The sequence below is a fragment of the Hesperophylax consimilis genome, chromosome 9, assembly GCF_061612785.1.
Source record: "Hesperophylax consimilis isolate HC1 chromosome 9, BYU_Hcon_1.0, whole genome shotgun sequence".
Taxonomy (NCBI): Eukaryota; Metazoa; Arthropoda; class Insecta; order Trichoptera; family Limnephilidae; genus Hesperophylax; species Hesperophylax consimilis.
The window spans coordinates 2,114,356-2,135,898 of NC_142844.1; the positions used below are offsets into that span (position 1 = coordinate 2,114,356).

At 33.7% G+C, this 21,543-nt stretch overlaps 1 protein-coding gene across 3 annotated transcripts in view; it reads right to left on the minus strand.

The window, feature by feature from the left end:
- Positions 1-21,543, minus strand: part of LOC149420780 (CUGBP Elav-like family member 2) — an 864,914-nt gene that overhangs the window by 676,294 nt on the left and 167,077 nt on the right. The window lies entirely within an intron of this gene.

Here is a 21,543-nt window from a genome sequence, read left to right on the forward strand (position 1 = left end):
CATCCTTTTACTAACACCGATTCGATTTAAAAACACCTATAATAATGCCAGTCCTACACAGCGGACCAATTCTACATTTTTACCTAAAAATGTATCCATCTTTTTTAATGGTCATAGAATCTCATAGAATCACCTTCTGAAATTAGTGTACTTTATCCCCGGACACTCGCACACAGTTTTCCATTAGAATCAATCAAACCACCACTGTCACTCATGTTTCTCCCCTTTTACAACACAAGTAACTTTAAGATCCAGATATATTCCTTTCATTCCTTAAAAAAACCTTCCACACAACACCCCCGAAGCTGACACAAGCCCTGAAGAAAATAATTTGCATCCGCCTTTCTTGAGTGGTTTAAATAAAATACGAATAGTGTTGGAATATTGGTTAGCACACTTGACATTAAATAACAAGAAAACTACCACATTTCCAAGAACATATCCCGCATTGTGATGTCTTCTTCCATCATCGGAATTATTATAGTAGGTACACACAGGTTGAGAGTTTTACGATTATGGGCGAATTCAAAGTTCGCCAGCGAAGGGTTGCCGTGAGTTGTGGCGCGGTAATTCCTAACAGGCCGCACTCCCAAGTGTTTCTTCTGCGGTTAATGTTCACTTTTTTAATTTATTTACTTAAGGGCTGCTGAAATATCTCGCAAGTTCTTAGGGCGCCAAGTAAAAGCTCTGTCTCCATATTTCAGAAATTAAAAAAAGTTTTTATTTCACATTAAATTCAATCACGGTGTAAGAAAAAATGTATTATACCTACCTAATGGTTTCTCAGAATTTTAGCAGAGTGGTTAATTTTTTGATTCGGAGCCCTGATAAGATATTGTTTTGCTAACTACTAGACTGCACAAAACAATCATTCATACACCTTTTTTCCAGTACTAGAGAGACAAATTTAGATAGATTGAGAGATTCGGGCAGCGCGGCGCCTTTTTCATACAAAAATTTATTTGCTTTTGGGGCCAAAATATCCTACCAAGTTGAATACTTATTTTTTTAATCAATAGAAATAGTAAAAAGTTAGTACGAATGTGTGAAAATTTATTTATTTATGTTTTAAATTACAAAATAAATGCAGTTAAAAAAATCAATTTCGCATTATTTTAGCGGCAACATTAGCGTTTTTTGCGGGTTCATTGTAATTATTACAAAAATAATATTGCCTTATTTACTATGCTGATATAACGAAAAATAAAAAAAAAACATTCCAAAAAAGGGTTTTCTTAGATAGATGTTTTAATTTATATTCGATATATTATATTCAAAATGAAATCGGCGGTTCGTAATTTATATTAAATTCTTTTTTAATTGATTTTTTTTTACTTTTCATCTTATTAGTGTAGTAAAAAAAGTAAAATATATTTTTTTTAATAATTATCACTAAAATAGAAAATAAAACATTTTTTTAACTTATTTCCACTTGTTTATTTTACCAGTACCGGTTTCGTCCTATTATGGACATCTTCAGGCTGGCAATTGAAATTCTTTTGTTACAGAATTTATACAAAATTAGGTACACAATGTCAAGGTAGGTACATATGTTTGGGTTATTAAATTACAATGGTTCTTTAAGGTTAATATGTCATAAATAAGAAATAATAATATAACAATGGTCACTATAGCAGAATAATCGATAATTTAGTAAATAAAATAATGAATTTTCCTGCATACCACGCAGGACAATCCGGAAGATAAAAAGAATAAATAGACAAAGCCTACATATAGTGATAATATCATCCACAGCTCTTCGAGACATCACATCTCACACAAATTGTCGATATTCCATTGTCTAATCCATAGACTGTTACATGTACCATTGAATGATATAGATTACAGTAATGAATTGAATGTTATCAAAGCTATTGCGGTGAATAATGGTTACGATAGCGGAATAATAGATAATTTAATAAAAAAAGAAAAATAAAAAACTCACTGTAACTTCAATTACATATGGCCTTACACCAGAAAATGAAATTGAAACAAAACAATGGTGTAAAATACCATACCTTGGGAAAGTATCAAATAAAGTTTCGAAATTGATAGACAGTGACAAGAAGTGTAAGACAGCTTTTTGTAACGTGAATTCTTTGGGTAAGATATTAATAAACAATAAGGATAAGAGAGATAAATTGGAGAACTCTGGAATTTATCAAGTGAATTGCTCGAATTGCCCTGCATTTTACGTGGGACAGACAGGAAGAGCAGTATCGACCCGTATAAAGGAGCATTTCGCATGTTGGGTAAATCGAAAGGGAGATTTATCGAACGTAGCCTTGCATTTGCTAGAGAACCAACATACTTTTGACAAGGATAGAGATGTCAAGGTTCTTCACGTTTGTGAAAAGGGACAGAAATTAGACAGATTAGAATTACTAGAAATTAATCGCCTAACGAAGAAAATTGATCGTAAATATGCCATGAATAAACAGTTGGAACATGGTGCTCAGTCGCCATTAATATATCCATTGTAATTAATTTGAATAATGTTACCTTAGACTCTGAGGTAACATTTTATTCTAAGTAATTTGCGATGTATGTATTGATGATTATTGAACATTTTGTTATTCATGACTTATTTACCTTAAATAACAGTTGTGTAATTTAATTATGTAATCTTCTGATCCTTTGTTGCAGACGTTAAGAGTTTTGACATCTCTATCTTTGTGGAAATAATTTTCGTTTTCTGGTAAATGCAAAATTATGTTCAATAGATCATAAACCCCCCCCCCCACTTTTTGATTTGCCCAACTAAGGAGGTGTTCTTTTATACAGTTTGATTCCTCTCTTCCGGATTGTTCTGCGTGGTATGCAGGAAAATTCATTATTTTATTTACTAAATTATCGATTATTCTGCTATAGTGACCATTGTTATATTATTATTTCTTATTTATGACATATTAACCTTAAAGAACCATTGTAATTTAATAACCCAAACATATGTACCTACCTTGACATTGTGTACCTAATTTTGTATAAATTCTGTAACAAAAGAATTTCAATTGCCAGCCTGAAGATGTCCATAATAGGACGAAACCGGTACTGGTAAAATAAACAAGTGGAAATAAGTTAAAAAATGTTTTATTTTCTATTTTAATACTGTATAAATCCACCACGTATAACAGTATAATAAATAAACTCATAATTATCACTAACTTACAATTGTCAAAGCTGCTTCTAAAATCATGACAAAATGAATTCTCTAATGGCCCACTTTTTATTATTTAAAACATAGGTATATACTAATAAAGTAGCATAAATACCAGGTAGATATTTACTAAACCTTTTGACTTAAATAATAAATATTCTGTTTGGTTGGGTATTTTGTATGAAAAAGGCCGCGCATGCGTTCCTCTTAAAGATTTAGTTTTTTTTATTTATGATAAACTAGCTTTACCAAAAAAAATAGAAATTACCTATTAATAAGAGCATAAAAAAAAGTCAAAACCAACGACTCGACATACGGTTACTCACTTTAGAAATAATAATTTACTTGTAATTTTCAAAACTCCGTAACTCCTGTTGGAAATATTTTTTAAGCTGATGATATTTTAACAGCTGTATAAATTTCATGACTCCAGAGATCACCGTCCAAATGTTAATGCATAGTATATTTTCATTCTTGAACCGAATATTATACTTATCTTCGTTGTTGTGTGTTCACAGATCAAAGATTTGGGTTTAATGGACTATCATTGAAGACAGTCACCAAAAATAAATTTATTTCGTGTGTCTGTCTATACAGGGTGTATCGGCACGTACCCGACAAACTTTTACCAGCTATTCCTTAGCACATTTGGAGTAAAAAATGTTATGGGCACTTTGCTGTCCGGTAACATTTTTTTTTAATAAAAAAATTTATTATTCATATTTTCACCACATGTCACCAATGTTTTATCCTTTGTCAAAGTTTGAAAACCCATCTGGCAATATTTTGTTCGAGTTTCGTTGAATAATGTACGTACGTACCTACGTTGGCGCGCTTTTACAATCACAACGAAATGGCACGGCACCATTCGTCTCATTTTTAGCTATTATTATTTAGTGTGTACGAAAGAGCGAGGACACTTTTTGACACACTTGCTAATAACAGCTGTTGAACACGAGAAACAATGCAAATGACAGTGACGGAGTGTGGATTTTTTATTTATTTTTTGTTTTTGATGGAAAAATAATGTTACCGGACAGCAAAGCGCCCATAACGTTTTTTACTCCAAATGTGCTGAGGAAAAGCTGGTTAAAATTTTTCGGGTACTTGCCGATACACCCTGTATAATTCTGGTACAATCAACTCGGTTTTGCATTGAATATAAGGGTAATTTTAAAAAATTGAAAAGCTTTCAGACAAGCAATAACGTACCCAAATATTTTAACAGAAAATAATTTTTAACAACGTTTTCAAAATTGGAATTGATTTGTCGAGAATTCAGACCATCGCGTGATTTTCCTCGGGTCTGCGCTAGTTAATTATAAAAGCTCACTCCATCGTGACTTATCAAAAACACTCTTTAGATGGGCAAACAAAAAAAAGCAAAAGCAAAATACGCGACTTCCACGAACCCTCATAATGGTTACTCTTTTAATTTTTCGCATTCATCATAATTAAATAAGTCAAGTGATTTCTTTGACTAAGTAGAAATGGTGGTTGCAATCATTCCTTTTTATTGCGAAGCTCTCACACCCCCCTTAATTAAAACATCATGCTTCATTTTTTCACCCCCCTCATCCATTCCTTCCAACCAATTCTCCGGGAGACTTTAACCCCAGCTTTTTCTTTCACCCCCTCACCCCGCCCATATTATGTGGGGTAGGCTAAATCTCAGTGGCGTGCATTACTCTATGGTGAAAGGTAAACTGTGTTCACTCGTATTTTAAAGTGATAAATATTTAAACTGGCTATTATTTTATTATCTGCCTCTAATTGTTGTGGCCAACTGAATAAACGAGTGAACAAGTTCCTAAAAGATGTTATTTTTGGGAATAATTTAATTTGTAAAAACTCAAATTGTAATATTTAATTACTGAAAACAATATAAACGATTCCTAAACGAAAATATGAAACAGAAAAAGATAGGTCAAATTGAGAACTCGAACCCAGGACCCTTACCTTGCCGGGGCAAACTGTGACTCTTAATTAAAAAATATACAGTGTTTTGGTCATAAGGAAAAACAATTAACCTATATTCAGTATTACATAAAGGAAAACTACGGTAATTTTTTTAAATTATTTATTGAGTTAGTTTATACAACGTTTGAATATAAACAAGATACCATTTCATATTGAAACTTTATATATTTTTACAGTAAACATAACATTTATTTTGAAATACTAGTACATTCATTTTTCAGACTTTCAGGCATATCATCATATATCTTTAGTCCTTTGTACATTAGGCAGTTCTGGGATTTTGATTTCTTCATATGTGGTAATCTAATTCTATTAAGTAGTAGTAGGATATTTTATTTGTGAATTTATTTGTGATTCACCATTCTTTTCAACTTTGAATATCCATAACAGTTGAATTACCGAACCTTTATTAAGAATTGGTAATTTGTTAAAATTTTTGATTTAGTTTTAACGCTCGTTTTTAAGGCAGGTTCAGTTATTCGAGCTTTTATGGGTTGCAGCCGTACACCACTGCTATAGCTGTACAGTGGGTATATATATGTATCGTTTGGAGGGCTTGGAATCTATTCGCAAAGTTCGGCAGTCAATATTTGCGAAATGACTTTTTGCTGTCATTTGATTCGCCAGTTCTCTGAAAGGAAACATATTTTGCTAGGATATTCTTTAGGATTTTCGAGTTTTCGATGCAATGTAATAAGATTCCCGGGCTGGAAAGTTTTTTTCTGGCAAAACTAACAAAGGATCAACTTCTTTGTGTCTAATATTTACTGGACATCGCGCATCGTGTAAAATGAAAAGAATTGAACGGCCTATTTCGCTTTCTAATAAGATCTAGGCACTATTGGAAAACCAAAAATGCCTAGGTGGTTTTTTTTTCGAGTAAATTTACAAATACTTTGTGATTTTTATACATTACTAACGATTAAGTAACGATTCCCATCAGTTTTCCTTTTATTTTCTGTGTCTCGTTCTTTTTTTTTAAATCAACCCTAAACAGAATGCCCTGAGAAAAATAATTTTCTTCCGGGCCTGTCTTCATTTGGGATGCTATGTGGAGAGTATTTTTGAAGTAAAGGAAGGAGAGGATATAAAGGGTATGTGGGGTGGGTAGGATCAGTGTGACGAAGCTGGGGGGCAGGCGCACCCTGAACCCACCTCACCCGATGAACCCGCCCACCCCTGCTAAGTCATGGGCTAAGCCTATGGCAGAGGGTTATCCTATAAGGTATAGGGTAGTGTTCTTTTTCTTGTTAAAATTAGATTTTTTTGTATTATCTTCCTCTTAAAATAATAATTAATGTTTAGCGTGGTTTGATTATTTTAAATTTTAATACTCAATTCCTAATTGTATGTAGGAAAATTATTTTAATTTTTGCAAATATTTTTCTTGACATTTTTTCTAGTTGATAGAAGAAGAATACACGTGAACCATAGATCGAACTCAAAATCGTAGAAAATTGTGTTGCATTAATTCTTTTCACTTGTAAACAAAGTTACTGCAATAGGAAATCTAGTGATAACTTTTGCGTAACCTTTTAGTTTTCGCAGCTTGACAGGTATATTTATGGGCATAATGCTTACCACATATCAAAAGGCCGAACGATCAGAAATCTTCCTGTGAAAGAATATCTAATTATTATTTGTTTATTACTTCATTGTTTGTTCCGTATTTAAACTGCGATCAAGTCACAAACCGGAGGAAAAATGTTGGATTATTACATTTATATGTTGAAAATTTGTAATTGCTTTGGACTAAAAAAAATTGAAATCCCATGAAATTAGGATTGCCGTTTTTTTTTACAAAAATAAAACGTTAAATTTTGTTTTCAATTAAATTAAAAGTGGGATTGATTAATGGGGTGATTTATGTCTGGAAATAAAGATAATGAATAATTCGGATCGTAACAGAACATGATGAGAATATTCATTAGCGGGTTGTGTCGGTTCCGCTCCGCTCCCAGCGAGTACTTGGCTATACCCATAGGATACTCCTCCAAAAATATACATCATCAATCCCCGCAGAGCTGTCCGTTCCACGTCATTCAATCAATAACCTTCGGAGTGACAGGTACTCCATCCCCGAAACCGCATCCGCTTTTATACAGGGTGTATCGGCACTAACCCGACAAACTTAAACCAGCTATTCCTTAGCACATTTGGAGTAAAAAATGTTATGGGCACTTTGCTGTCCGGTAGCATTTTTTTTTCAATTAAAAACAATTTTTTTTTAAATTTCCACACTACATCACTGTCATTGGCATGCGTTTCGTGTTCAACAGCTGTTATAAGCAAGTATGTCAAAAAGCGTCTTCGCTCTTTCGCACACACTAAATAATAATAGTTAAAAATGAGACGAATGGTGCCGTGCTATTTCGTTGTGACTGTAAACGTGCGCCAATATAGGTACACACGTGCATTATTCAACGGAATTCGAATAAAATATTTGCCAGATGGGTTTTCAAACTTTGTCAAAGGATAAAACAGTGGTGACATGTGGTGAAAATATGAATAATAAATTTTTTATTAAAAAAAAACGTTACCGGACGGCAAAGTGCACATAAGATTTTTTACTCCAAATATGCTAAGGAATAGCTGGTTAAAGTTTGTCGGGTACGTGCCGATACACCCTGTATATTTTTTTGCCAGTGTAAAACGAGCCCCCTCGACACACCTCCCCACCGGAGGAAAAAAAGGAGAATGGGACATTATCAATCGAACAAAAGCCCCAAAGTAAACTTCGTAATGGGGTGGAAACGGGTGGGCAGGTTTTATCGCGGAAACGAAACGAGCGCCGTGTAATAAAGCGCCTAATATTGGATCAACATCTGACGGCAGCCAGTTTATTTTAATTCCAACTTGGAAATAATAACCCGGGACCGAGGGGATGAACGGGGAGGAAGCTCTTCCTTTAGCTGCGAAAACAAAAGCTTAATTTGTATATTCGGTCGTTAAAGACGAATGGCAATGTTGTTTTTCCATATAACTTCTCTCTGCAGCGAGCGAAGGCAGCGGCAGGCGGCAACACGACTATACAATATACCGTCTACTGTCGACTGTTGACTGCCGACTGCTGACTGCGGGCAACTCGAGACTCGGGACCCAACAACCGACCGGCCGATTGTTTTGAGCAAGCAACTAGTTCGTACTTTATACCCGACAGTCAAAAGGTTATTTGAATTGATAACTCCGGGGCAAAAGTTACCCAACTTTATGAAGATCATTTAGATAATTGAAAAAAGTTTAATGAAATTTATGTTCATTTCAAGAAGGCAAAACAATATAAAACTGGAAGGTGGCGATGTTCAACTTTTAGATTATTTTACTGAGAAAAGTGCAAAAAGTATTTTTATTATTTAATGAGAATTTTCATGTCCAATTACCTTAGGCACCGGAGTAGAAAATTAAATTTTAAGGCCTCCAAACTTAATAAGTCTGAGGTTTTTATGCTTTTCCGAAAAAAAATATAATTTATTTTTTTCGTTTACGTCTCAAATTAGACGCGCACTTCAATGGTTGTTACACAAAGTTGGGTACACATGTCAATAGTGGGCTTTCAACGATTACTAAAACGTTAGCAATCTATTGTTCAGCGTTTAACACAGTGCGGGGTAGGCGCTATAATTGAGAGAAACACCAACTTGTCAAAATGGGCTTATAATACACGGCCATTGTGTAGGCGTGACTTTGTGCCGAATTTGCTCGCAATGAACACAATATGCAACATAAGCCTTTAGGTCGTGTTATTTCTCGATTACAAAGCGAGGCAATTAATTTGCGTGCCAATTACATCGCTAAAGGATACGACCAAGCGAAACGAAATCCACCTTTGCCCAATAATAACTACCTTACATTATGATTTGGGTATTAGCCGACGCGCGACCAACTGTATCTACTACGGCACTAGCGAGGCTTTTGTTCGCTGAAAACCGAATTCATAGGGAGGTGTCACTACCCTAACAGAAGTAGATTATTTTGTGAGAGATTTCCGAACCAAATGAATCTGCTTAGTCATTTAAATTGTAATTTACAAAGTTTTACATACTGTATAAAAGCGGAACACGCGATTTCAACGAGAGGAATTTGCAATTTGCATGCATAGTATTTAATTTGATCATGTAGTCAGCAAAAGAGTATTCTTCTTTCATACTTTTCTCGTTTGCATCTGTGTGCACTTTAATAATGGTTCAGCTCAAAGACTCGTACATTTTACTGCGCTAGTTAAAAACATTCTTTTCAAAACACGATAGTTAGTTTATTTAAATGCAGAAATAAAAAAAGCATTTATTTCTGTTACCATTTAGATACTCAATACATATTCGGTACATTTGATAGGTATAAATATTAAGAGTATTATCTAATAAAAGGCTCGTTTCCAGTTTGAATTTTATGTTAAAAATTGTTAATGGAATTATAGACAGCCCTGATTTATTGAGCCTAATCACTTTCAATATACCAACTAGAACTAGTCGATCTATTTTTTTTTAAATTACAAAAACAATATTAGGACTGAATCATTTAGATACTTACTTGTACCTAGATTACATGCAGTTGGCAATATTCTTGCAGAAATCATAGATGTGTCAACTACACGGGATATAGTTAGAAGAAGGCTATAATAACATGCCTCAATAATATTAATAACTAAGCTATGTAAGAGTTGGAGTGAAAGAACGAAAGAAACGCCTGGAAGGTGAAGAAGGAATGAAAATGACAAACCATTTCCCAGAAAACATTATGTTGTTTTGGAAAGAAGTCAAAAAGTCCCGGAGTGGCCCAGAAAACGGAAGCATGAAAGTGATAAAATCAAAAGATGGAAAAATGTTGACGAATGAGGAAAAAATAAAAGAGAGATGGATGAATTATTTCGAGGAAGTCTTCGAAAGCGAAGTGAGTGACAGTGATTCCAGCGGCGAATCAGATATGAATGACGATGGAGTGAATGTTACCGAAATTAGCATGGATGAGATAGAAAGTTCGATTAAATGTATGAAGAATGGTAAGGCTGTCGGGTTTGACAATATTGCTGCTGAATATTTTAAAGGAGGTAGCCGTATAATTCTCACATGGTTGTGCAATCTTTTTAACCAATGTTTAAAGGAAGGTTACACGCCTTTAGATTGGAAAAGGGCTGTGATCATGCCATTATACAAAGGTAAAGGGTCACATATGGAATATGGAAATCATAGGGCTATTAGCCTGCTAAGTTCAGTTGGCAAGCTGTATGGTAGAATTTTGAATGAAAGAGTAAGAATGGAAACAAAGGATAAAATATGGGATGTGCAAGGTGCTTTTAAGAGTGGAAGTGGATGTATGGACCAGATCTTCTCATTGCGTATGCTCACTGAGAAGTTTCTGGCAAAAAACCAGAAACTTTTCTGTGCCTTTGTAGATCTACAAAAAGCATACAACCGAGTCGACAGGAAAAAGCTATGGAAAGTGTTGTTCAAGTATGGAGTGAATACAAATCTGACTCAGGCAATTTCGTCTCTGTATGAGGGAAGCGTTGCATGTGTTAGGGTAAACGGTAGTTTTACGGGGTGGTTTGATATCACAAAAGGTGTTAAACAAGGCTGCGTAATGTCACCGTCGTTATTCAATCTATACATAGATAATTGTATGCAAGAATTGAAAGAGGTGGGATTGGGCGCAAATTTGAATAATTTGAAAGTATGTTGCCTGTTGTATGCTGATGATGCGATGCTGATTGCTAATAGTATAGATGATCTACAGTCTCTCGTGTCTAGGATGAACGAAGTATGCATGAAGAATGAGTTAATGATGAATGTAATTAAGTCTAAAGTAATGGTGTTTGAAAGAGAGAGTACGAAAACAGTGTGCAATATAATTGTGAATGAGGAATACTTGGAGCAGGTGGATGAGTCCGTGTATTTAAGAAGTATGTTTACGAGAGATGGGATGGCTGACAGAGATATCGAAAGAAAGGTAAATGCAGATAATTCCGTTAATGGAGAACTGAACGCCGTTGGCGCTAACAAAAATTGTCCAAAGAAGCGAAGTTAGCAGTCCACAACGGAGTGCTGGTACCTACCTTGATGTATGGAAGTGAGGCATGTAACTGGCAAAGAAAGGATGAAAGTAGATTAAATGCTGTTAAAATGAGATCCCTGAGGCGTGTGTGTGGTAAAACCATGTTTGATCGTGTGAGGAATGTGGAGATCCGCAAAGAGTGCAAGGTTGATGTAAGCGTAATGAGTAAGATTAAGAAAGGGAGGCTTAGATGGTTTGGGTAGGTAGTGCGGATGAGCGAAGATAGGAGTGTAAGGAAGATATATGATGCAAATGCGAATGGTAGCAGAAGTCGGGGACGCCCGAGGAAGACATGGCACGATCAAGTGAATCAGATACTCGAGTCGGGCCATGTCAAGAGTCAGAATAATAGAAGAGTATGTATGAGACGATGTATGAATGTGAATAAGGCAAGAAGTGTGTGCCAAGACCGAGTTGTTTGGCGGTCCGTCCTCTCTGCCTACCCCTGCGGGGAAACGGCGTGATAGTTAGTTTTTTCTGCATTGTTCTATATAACTAATAGAAAACTTTTATTTCTTGATTTCTGTTGCACTAAACTATAATAAATGTCAAATGTTTGTAAAAGTCCGCTTGGTCGTAGAATATATAAATAAATAAATAACCTTTGGGATTACATACACCAAAAATTAGTGAGGTATTTTACAAAATATCTCTTAATACAGAAGCAGAAATGGTACGATTCAAATCTGCTACTGATATTAATACGACGGGGTTTTTTTGAAACACACATGATTAAATTCTCATAGGCTAAATTCCATTTCCACCTGGTTATCCAATATAGCGCACAAATATGCCACACTCTGCCGCATAGGCAATAGTAATGCAATGTTCACCTGTTGTCCCATAATGCTAGCTAATCACTTTACAAACCTGCACAGAGAACGTTTCTCGCTCCGTCAAGCGCCTCTGACACCAAGGGTCCGGCATTATATCACACGGCCAAATGAACTGGTCCAGGGTACTCCAGAATACCAGAATACCAGCACACCTGAATACTTGATTTGTTCTCTTGAATTCACAATAGGTCAACGTAATGCTATTATTTAGTCTTGCCACTTGTGTGAGTCTGGCCCGGTTTAACACGATCTCTACGTTTAAATGCAGTATGCTGAAAAGTGTGTGATGCAATGCACCCACAGCACACCTTTACATCCTGCCGCTTTGTCACAGGACTGGGATTAGATATGCAGGACATGCTTACTTCCTGTCATAGAACTTGAAAATGCTTTCCGGTCTTCGGTTAATCAAACAACCTCACGCAGAATCATTCATGTGGGTTATATTTTACAATATATCACAACAAATTTTAGTAAACTTTTTTTAAAGGCGCTGCCGGTGGCATGACGAATATGTTTTACCTATACTGACAATATAGGATTTAAAGACTTTGGATCTTTCGAATTCAAAGGAAACCAATATTTCTATTACAAGAGGGACAAACATATTCTTCTTCTTATGAGATTATCGGTATATTCACGTGATGAACTAAAGATAGATGAAGAATCAATCAAGCTATCAGTTTGTAAAAGTAAAATTCGAAGAAAGTGAAGAAGTGAATTTTTGTAGTAATAAGTAAGTGACAAAAACGGAAAATATATACAGAAAGGGTGAAGGTTGCCTAAGCAAGCGTAAATGCAGCTATATTTGATCATGACCTCCCACACAGCATACTCAGTGAGTGTTTAGTTATTTTGGATATAAAATAAATAATAGTTTGGACGTTGGTGTTATTAATGACGTAGAAAACCACAGAGAACACCACACTATACGACAATGTGATAGCATTAGATAAATATTAACATAAATACCAAAATGTTTTGAATTTAAACGATGCACCGTAATAATGTGACTGATTGGCAAACCAGAAACATATAAGGCAGAAGGTATATACAACTAATTGTGATTTTCAGAAGAAATTTTGGTTCACCCTTAATACCTTTCCTAGAATATTTCCAAATTCTACGGACCTTGTCCAGAACTCTTCGCATCTTAGCATCGTCTGTTAATTGATCAAATGACAGATCAATTTTGCAAAATTTATATATGGTGACAGCGAAACTATTTCGACGTAGCGTGCTGCGTCAGCATCAGTTCGTACGTTTAAAAATAATGAGCCGAAAATACGAAAAAAAAGGTGGGTGATATTGTTTTCCCTAGGTTTGTATAGATATTCGTATATCGTTAAGTTGTTGTCAAGCATAGCCGAGAAAAAATATACCTATTCATTCATTGATTCAAATAATGGTTCATGAAAAGATATCAGAAAAAATCCGTAGATTTTGTAAGATTTTGGCCCTCTTAATTAGGTAACTGTAGCAAAAATGTATTATACAGGCCTAATACGTATCTACCTATACTTTGAAAAAAAAAGAACAAACATATTGCAGCATATAGATAATGCTATGGAAATACACATCTAAAAGTGAAAAAAAAGTACCACAACAAACGATAAAACACGCAATTAAAAATACCTCCGTTAACAGTTTACTTAAAAAAATTACATTTCAGGTATTTCACGGGTATTGCATCAATTTGTGAAATTTTCAAATATATTAATTAAGTACATAGCAGAACTGCGTAAAAACAAGCTGTATTTTTTGCGCGCGGTATTCAAAGCACGGAATTCGGAATATTTTTCCTGACAACGGAATTTATATATTTTTATTTTTAATACAAAACTCTTATTATTATTTTAGGAAGCGCTTTGAAGGAAACGTCAACGTAAATGGTAAACCCAGGAAAGTTCAAATACATATTAAAGCTTGTGGTATTTCCCAAACTCAGGGCTTCATTGAAATACATAGGTATATAGGCCTATTAAAAATTGTGTTCATTTTTAATAAATATTTTGAAATTTTTTTTTAAAATTGTGAATATGTATAATTTATTTATAAATCAATCAGGATACATCAAGGTTATGCGAAATATTATTGTTATTAACCAATGCGAAAAAAAACATTTATATTATGAATTAGGAAGCTAATGTTTTGTGAGCAAACATGCAAAGCTTTGTGCGTTTTGTTACGAAATTATGTAATTTACGGCTAATCGCTTGTCTGTTTTGGTACCACAGCGATTTATGTAGCGTGACGCTTCCTCATAGAAAACCCGTTGAAATCCTGCCTTAATGCAGTCTGGGCACCAACAAAATCGATTAGCGGTAAAAATAAAGAAAATCATTAAAGAATTACTATGAAATTATTTTTTTAAAAAGATAAAGAAGAAGTATACCATTAATCTGACAATTGAAACAAATATAAAATTTTTCTTGCTTATATTTTGTTTAGTGCAAAAAAGGGGTATTAAATTTATTCTGAAAAAAGTTCTAAACTATTTTATTTTGTAATAAAAACACATAAATTTGTTTTTGACCACGATAGTTTTATTTTCACTCTACCGGTTTCGGAAGATCCCTTCCTTCGTCAGGAGAATATTTAAAACCTTTAAAGCAAGGCTGCCCAACCCCAGGCCCGCGGGCCACAATGTGGCCCGCGAACGAATTATAAGTGGCCCGCGTGAACCATTTTCAAAAAACCCGCTTTTGAACTTACTTTTTAAACAAAAATACACCGGTTTTTGATATAATATTTTTTGCGTCCGAAATAAAATCTTGTGCCCCCCCCCCCATGGAATTCGAAAAATTGTTGTGGGGAATCACATATTATGATATTTTTGGGTGCGCGGAATTTTTTCTCAGCGAAGTTCCGTAACAACCCCCCCCCCTCATGGTTTTCAAATATTTTGTGGGGAGCACTCATTTTGAATTTTTTTTGTGGGGAATTATGTTTTATAGAAATTCTCTAACAACCCCTCCCCCCATGGAAATAGGAACCGTGAGGTATTCAGTGGCCCGCCAGTGATTCAAAATCGTCAATTTCGCCCAACTGTTAAAAAGGTTGGGCAGCCTTGCTTTAAAGGGTTCTTCCGAAACCGGTAGAGTGAAAATAAAACTATAGTGGTCAAAAACAAATTTATGTGTTTTTATTATAAATTATGATGAGCCACAAAGTGAATGCTTTTTACAATTACGTATTTTATTTTGAGTTGAATGTACCAATTCAAGTAAAACTTAGTTTTATCGTGAAGACATTGGTCCAGATTTATTTGAATTGTTTGAAATAAAAAAATAAAATGTGTATATATATATAAAAAAAATATGTATATAATTTTTAACTTTTTTTTTTAAAGAAAGACAAACATTCCCGGGTTACGAATAACCTGACAATATTTGAAAATCTCCTACTACCACCACAGTAAGCTGAAAATGTTGCTTGTGTTGTGATGGATGACTTAGCCAGCCGAGGAATTGAACACACTACGCCCGAGTGAGACCCAAACGCGATGTCAACTCGGCCACCGACCGGTATCATAGTCCCAACCAACAACTACTACTTTTATTGAAGATTGCATGCTTAGGTGAAAAGTTAATAACCAACAATGTCGGGTTTGTAGAAAACTTTAGACAGTGTAGCGGTGGATATAAAAGTAACATTAACTTCTACTCTGAAGCCAATATCAGGTTGTATGTATAACCCTAGTATAAAATTCACAACTATTCAGGTGAACAACCACACCCGTTAAGTTTTATTCCCTTTGCATGGTCCTTTATGGTTTCTTTAGCGATAACCAGGATATGTCTTCTATATATGTACAATCGCATCATTAAAAGATGTATCTGGCTTTACACGCTGTATTATTTTTCGATATCATTTAAATGTCAATTCACTATTATTTTAATGTTATGACTTGGTGCAGCCACATCAAATAAAAATCTAATTGACTTGTTGAATTAGTCTATAAGTAATGCTTGAGATTGCTACATGATGCAAGAAATGTGTATGTCGGAGGTGATAACAGAGAGAGCGAGGTTAAAAGTAAACACCTTATTGATTAAATCTAGTAATAAAATAAGTCTACAGCTAATGCTGCTGACTTCAGTGAGATTCTTAGACGACTTGTACGATTCTTAAAGCACTTAATATTTATAAATTTATAGGTGTTTAAAGTTAAGATAAATACCTGACTAACGTTAACCACTGATTCCTGACATAATTAAACAGTTTGTTATGATACATAACTGACTTACTTTAGCAAATGATTCCTGACATATTTATATAGGCTGTTAAGATATGTACCTGACTAACTTTAACCAGTCATTCCTGACATAATTAAACAGGTTGTTAAGATAAATATCTGACTTTTTTAAAATCAGAACACCGCAAAAGAATCACAAATGCTCCCAATCTTCTGGAGCTAGTGAGACAACGGCATCTCCTCGATCGGGGTATGTTGTGAGACTGAAGGTAAGACTGGGGAAGGGAAGGATATGGGGAATAGGAAGGTGGGTGAGTTCCTGGCTATTCTTATATGGTCACCAAGAACCATTTCAAGAAACGTTTTAATTCTGAATGGTAGTATTACACCTGGGCGATAATTAGAGTATACATCGCTGACTAAATTTAACCAGGGATTCCTGATATAATTATGCAGGTCATTAAGATACATACCTGACTAACTTTAACCAGTAATCCTTGTCATAATTTGAGTAAAAAATAAATCAAAATTTTGATCTCCGCCGACATATTTTCGTTCTGATTGTTGTTTTTTTAAACTAACATTTCTTCTTTTTGTCACTGTTCACTCAGTCGGGTGTATGCTCAACTCCTCAACTCGACCCTACCTTTGCAATACCTAATGATTTTATAAATGTTTTTAGCCGGAAAAAGGTCACAAAAGATCATACTGGTTGGGTAAGTTAGGTAAGGATGCATATCCTTTGTATTGAGAATCAATCCACTTTCAATAGTTTTAACTCATTTTTTATTAAAACACAAATAACTTAGTTTACATCACTTTATTTCGATACAAAATCTCAACATGTTTCGTGAACCAAGTTCACATCATCAGGAGCACAAGTATACTAAAGTTATAATTAAAAATTAGGTCTAGAAAGAAGAGGTAGAAGGAGCGGGGAGGGGTAAGAGTGGGGGAGGGTTATTCAAAGTAGGAATTAATTCAGATATTAATTCAGGTTTTAAAATACTACATTCTGGTTACAAGGTATCTCAAATCAATAATTTTGAAATCTTAGAAATAAGAAAACACGTGAATATGAAAGCAGATATAATTAATAAACAAAAAAATTTTATAAACCCCATTTTAAATATTTTCCCAATTACCCGGTCTTTCCCGTCTAATGACATTTTAATTCCTACTTTGAATAACCCTCCCCCACTCTTACCCCTCCCCGCTCCTTCTACCTCTTCTTTCTAGACCTAATTTTTAAATATAACTTTAGTATACTTGTGCTCCTGATGATGTGAACTTGGTTCACGAAACATCTTGAGATTTTGTATCGAAATAAAGTGATGTAAACTAAGTTATTTGTGTTTTAATAAAAAATAAATAATGCCATCACAAAGTGAAAAGCAGTTAGAAGAAGTTTTCTTCGAAAAAATAATTAAGTTTTAACTCAATTTATCAACTACTAGTAGGTCTACTTTGAAACACATAGTTAAAAAAATACAATACATACAAACTACTATTATGCATACACACTATACACAGTGTGTATGTACTTTAGAGGAGGCTTGTTGACGTGTTCCCGGCGTTACTCGGAGTTATGAATGGTTTGGAGTAAATTTTTTATGTTGTGAATGTTTGCCTGAAAACTGGGTGTATTCTTAACGTGGAGATAATTTATTTAGAATTTAGGGCACAAGTGCCATTTACATACAAAGTTTTTATTTTATTTTTTTACATATACATAGTGCAGTATTAAATTTTGATTAGAAAAATTAAAGAATTAAATTAAGTAAAAACATAAAAAATAAAATAACAGTAAAGAAAGAAGCAATGACAATAGCCTGTTATGTAGTCACCTCATTAAAATAAGAGGCGTTAAAATTTGTTATTAGTGCAGCTTTATATTTATTGTAAAGAATTGAAAAAGTTAAATTTTTACCAAACATATTTGTTTTACTTGGTCGTGCCATGTTTTCCTTGGGCGTCCCCGAGTTCATTTACCCTTTTACTTCCGCGTCATACGTTCTCCTTACACCTCGTTCTTCCTTCATCACATAGCCTAATTTTATGCATAAGTATTTGTTTTACTTAGTCGTGCCATGACTTCATCTACCGTTCACTTCCTCTTTTTATATTTTCCTTACACCCTTTTCTTCCTTAATTACATATTCTAATTTTAATTTTTGTATTTGATTCATTTAATCGTGCTATATCTTCCTCGCGTGTCTATGATTATTTTTACCTTTCGCGTACCAGTCATGTATCATCATGAAATACACATTGATTTTGTTATAAAAATACGCAGGGTGATTTTTTAAGATTAAGATTAGCTCAACTAACTCAATCATTTGGAATGCATTTTATAATATAAGACCTTTTCCTGCCACAGACCGCCTTCTGTGTAGGGAAATTAAAGTTTGTGGTTTTATGTATTTTTAAATAAGAAATCAGAAAAAAAAAGTTATTTTTTTGGGTCAAAAACTATCCTATATTTCAAACTGGAACCAACCATACGCATTGATAAAATTTCATTGAAATTTGTTGGGCGGTTTCGGAGATTAGCGCGTACAAATAAATGTAATAAAAAAATATTAATAATTGGAAACAATCTTTCTCTACCACCATCTCTTCCCCGTCCCCTAATGGGTATATCACAGTCTTAATAACTTCAAAAAGAGGTTAATGGACGTATATGTTGTATTAACAAAAAGGGTCGAAATTGTTATCTTTTGTTAGAAACTGGGAGTATAATAAATTACGGTATCAAAATTCAACCCTTTCTTCGTGAACATTAATTACATTTCTTGTTTCTATAATAATGGCGTTGATTTGTTTTCAATGATAATTGCATTTCGTATTTTTCAATTATAATTGTATTTTGATTTCTGGATAGGTACTTTCTTGTAAGATCTACCTGTGTTTTAGTACTAGCTACAAAAATTGTTTTCACTGACGTTTTGAAGGTAAATAGTTTAGTGATTGGTAGGAAGGTTCAAACCCTGGGGTGCGCAAGTAAGTTTTATTTGATTAATTGGTGTTATTTCAAAATTTATTATTTAAAAATAACATAATATCAAAAAATATATTATTCATGTCATTCCTTTTTTTTTAAAGCGATGCTCGTATTAAAAAAAGCAGAAGAACTTGGTAAATAACGTCTTAACTTCGTAGAAAGAGCAAGAGAGCAAAAATATATACCAAAATTTGTAATTTAAAAAAAAAATAATAGAAATTAAAGAGCAAGGAAAAAAGTGTTACATTATTATTGAGAAATAATGTATAATATTACAAAATAAAGTAATTGAGAAATACTATGGAAAATTATTTTTTATTGTACTTTTGAATTTTGTATAATTTGTTTCCAATCTTACATATATACAGGATGGGACAAAAGTAATCATTTTATTGAAAAACGCTATAATTTTTGCAAATGGCGCCAAATGTCAATTCGTTTTTGACATTTGTGAAGTAAACAAACGCAGAATACAAATCGGCAAGACATGAATTGGTTTACCGAAAAAAAAACAAATTTCACAAGCAGTACCAAAATTTATCATAAAAAAAATTACAACAAAAGAACATCGGATGATTACTTTTGCTCCACCCTGTACTAGCTCAATATATCTATGCAGATAGAAAAACGATAACGCCTGTTTGCTTTTACGTCCCACAGAGGGCGCTGTTTTTTTTTTTTGCAAAAAAAAAAAAAAAGCATGTTTGTCCAACAGATGGCGTTGTTTAAAAAAATCATGTTTTTACCTGTCACATGGGACATATGTGTAATATAGGTATTTAAAAAAACCGGCTTACTCGCATGCAACATTGTGTCAATATTTCAAAGCAATCGATGAATAACTTTCGGAGACTTAATTATTTACCTTTTTTTATAGATAGTTTATTTGCGGCACTATTATTATTTATTATTTGCGGACTGGTAGATCCTTTCAGTATTGTCAAAGATCACCATTCATAATCGAAATGTTACTGAAAATGGCTTTAACCGTACGTGGTGATCAGTATTTGTATAGCCAGGTACTTCACCACTTTCTACTACCCTATCTCCTTCACCTCCGCACTACCTTCAGTCTTACGACATGACTCAGTTGGATGATGCCGTAGTCTCACTGGCTCCAGACGGTTGGAAGCAGTTGGAACACTCTTGTGCTGTACTCAAATAATGTGTTTTTAAACAGAAAAGCGTCATAGAAATAAAGTTATTTGAAAAATATAATCAAATAATTTCCAATATTAATATATACAACTGTAGTGAAATATTGGTAATGTCAACAAAGCTGGCCGATAGAGGTGCTAATGTCGCATATTGACTATAACATTCATTTCAATGGCGAAAAATTGAATTTATTTAGTATTCGGTGACGTTGGCGGTATTTTACGCTTTCTATTTTGTATTTTGATCAGTATTGATACAAAATACATATACAATACAACAAAAAGTCGCATTAAGGGTGCCAAAAAACATTAACAGGCTTAGTTGGTGAAATGAAACGAATGTTTAAACACCAACATCTGCGATTGCCCTCCTCTAGAAAAAACAGAACAAATAAAGTATCTAGGAATCGTAATTGACCATAACCTTAGATGGATACCTCACATCAAACAAATCACAAATAAACTTCTCAAAACAATACACATTTTCCTAAACCTAAGAAACATATATAAAATAAAACAATATATTTTGCACTTTGCCAATCAATAATAGAATATGGAATTATTGCTTGGGGAGGAGCAACAAACTCGGCTATCAATTACATAGAAACCGCACAGAAAACGATCTTAAAGGTAATACTAAAAAAACATAGACTGACTTATACAGACAAATTATCCAACAGCTGTGACGTACTAGATATACGCCAATTATACGTTAAAACACTACTAAACTACATTTTTGACAAAAAAATTTTTTAACATACACAAAATAACACTAACAGACCAGTTAGACAAGCGTACAAAGAAAACATAAAAACTCCGACAGTAAATTCAAGCTTTGGACAAAGACACTACCAATACCATGCAATAAAAGCTTTCAACAGTTTAAAACTTGAAATTAAAATTGAGGAAGATAAAAATAAATTCACACACAAAATTACAAAATGGATTAAAGAACAAAAAAGACAATATTACCAAAATTTCATAGCATAAAATACAAATAAAACCTTCACGTAACACACAAAACCAATATAAACACACATCACTCACAAACACACAAGATCATTTTCAATGTACTATTTTTTTTAATTTTAAATATATTATTATGTATTTTTAATTTTAAATGTATAATTTTTCTCATTAAATGTATTACGTAGTTTATATTT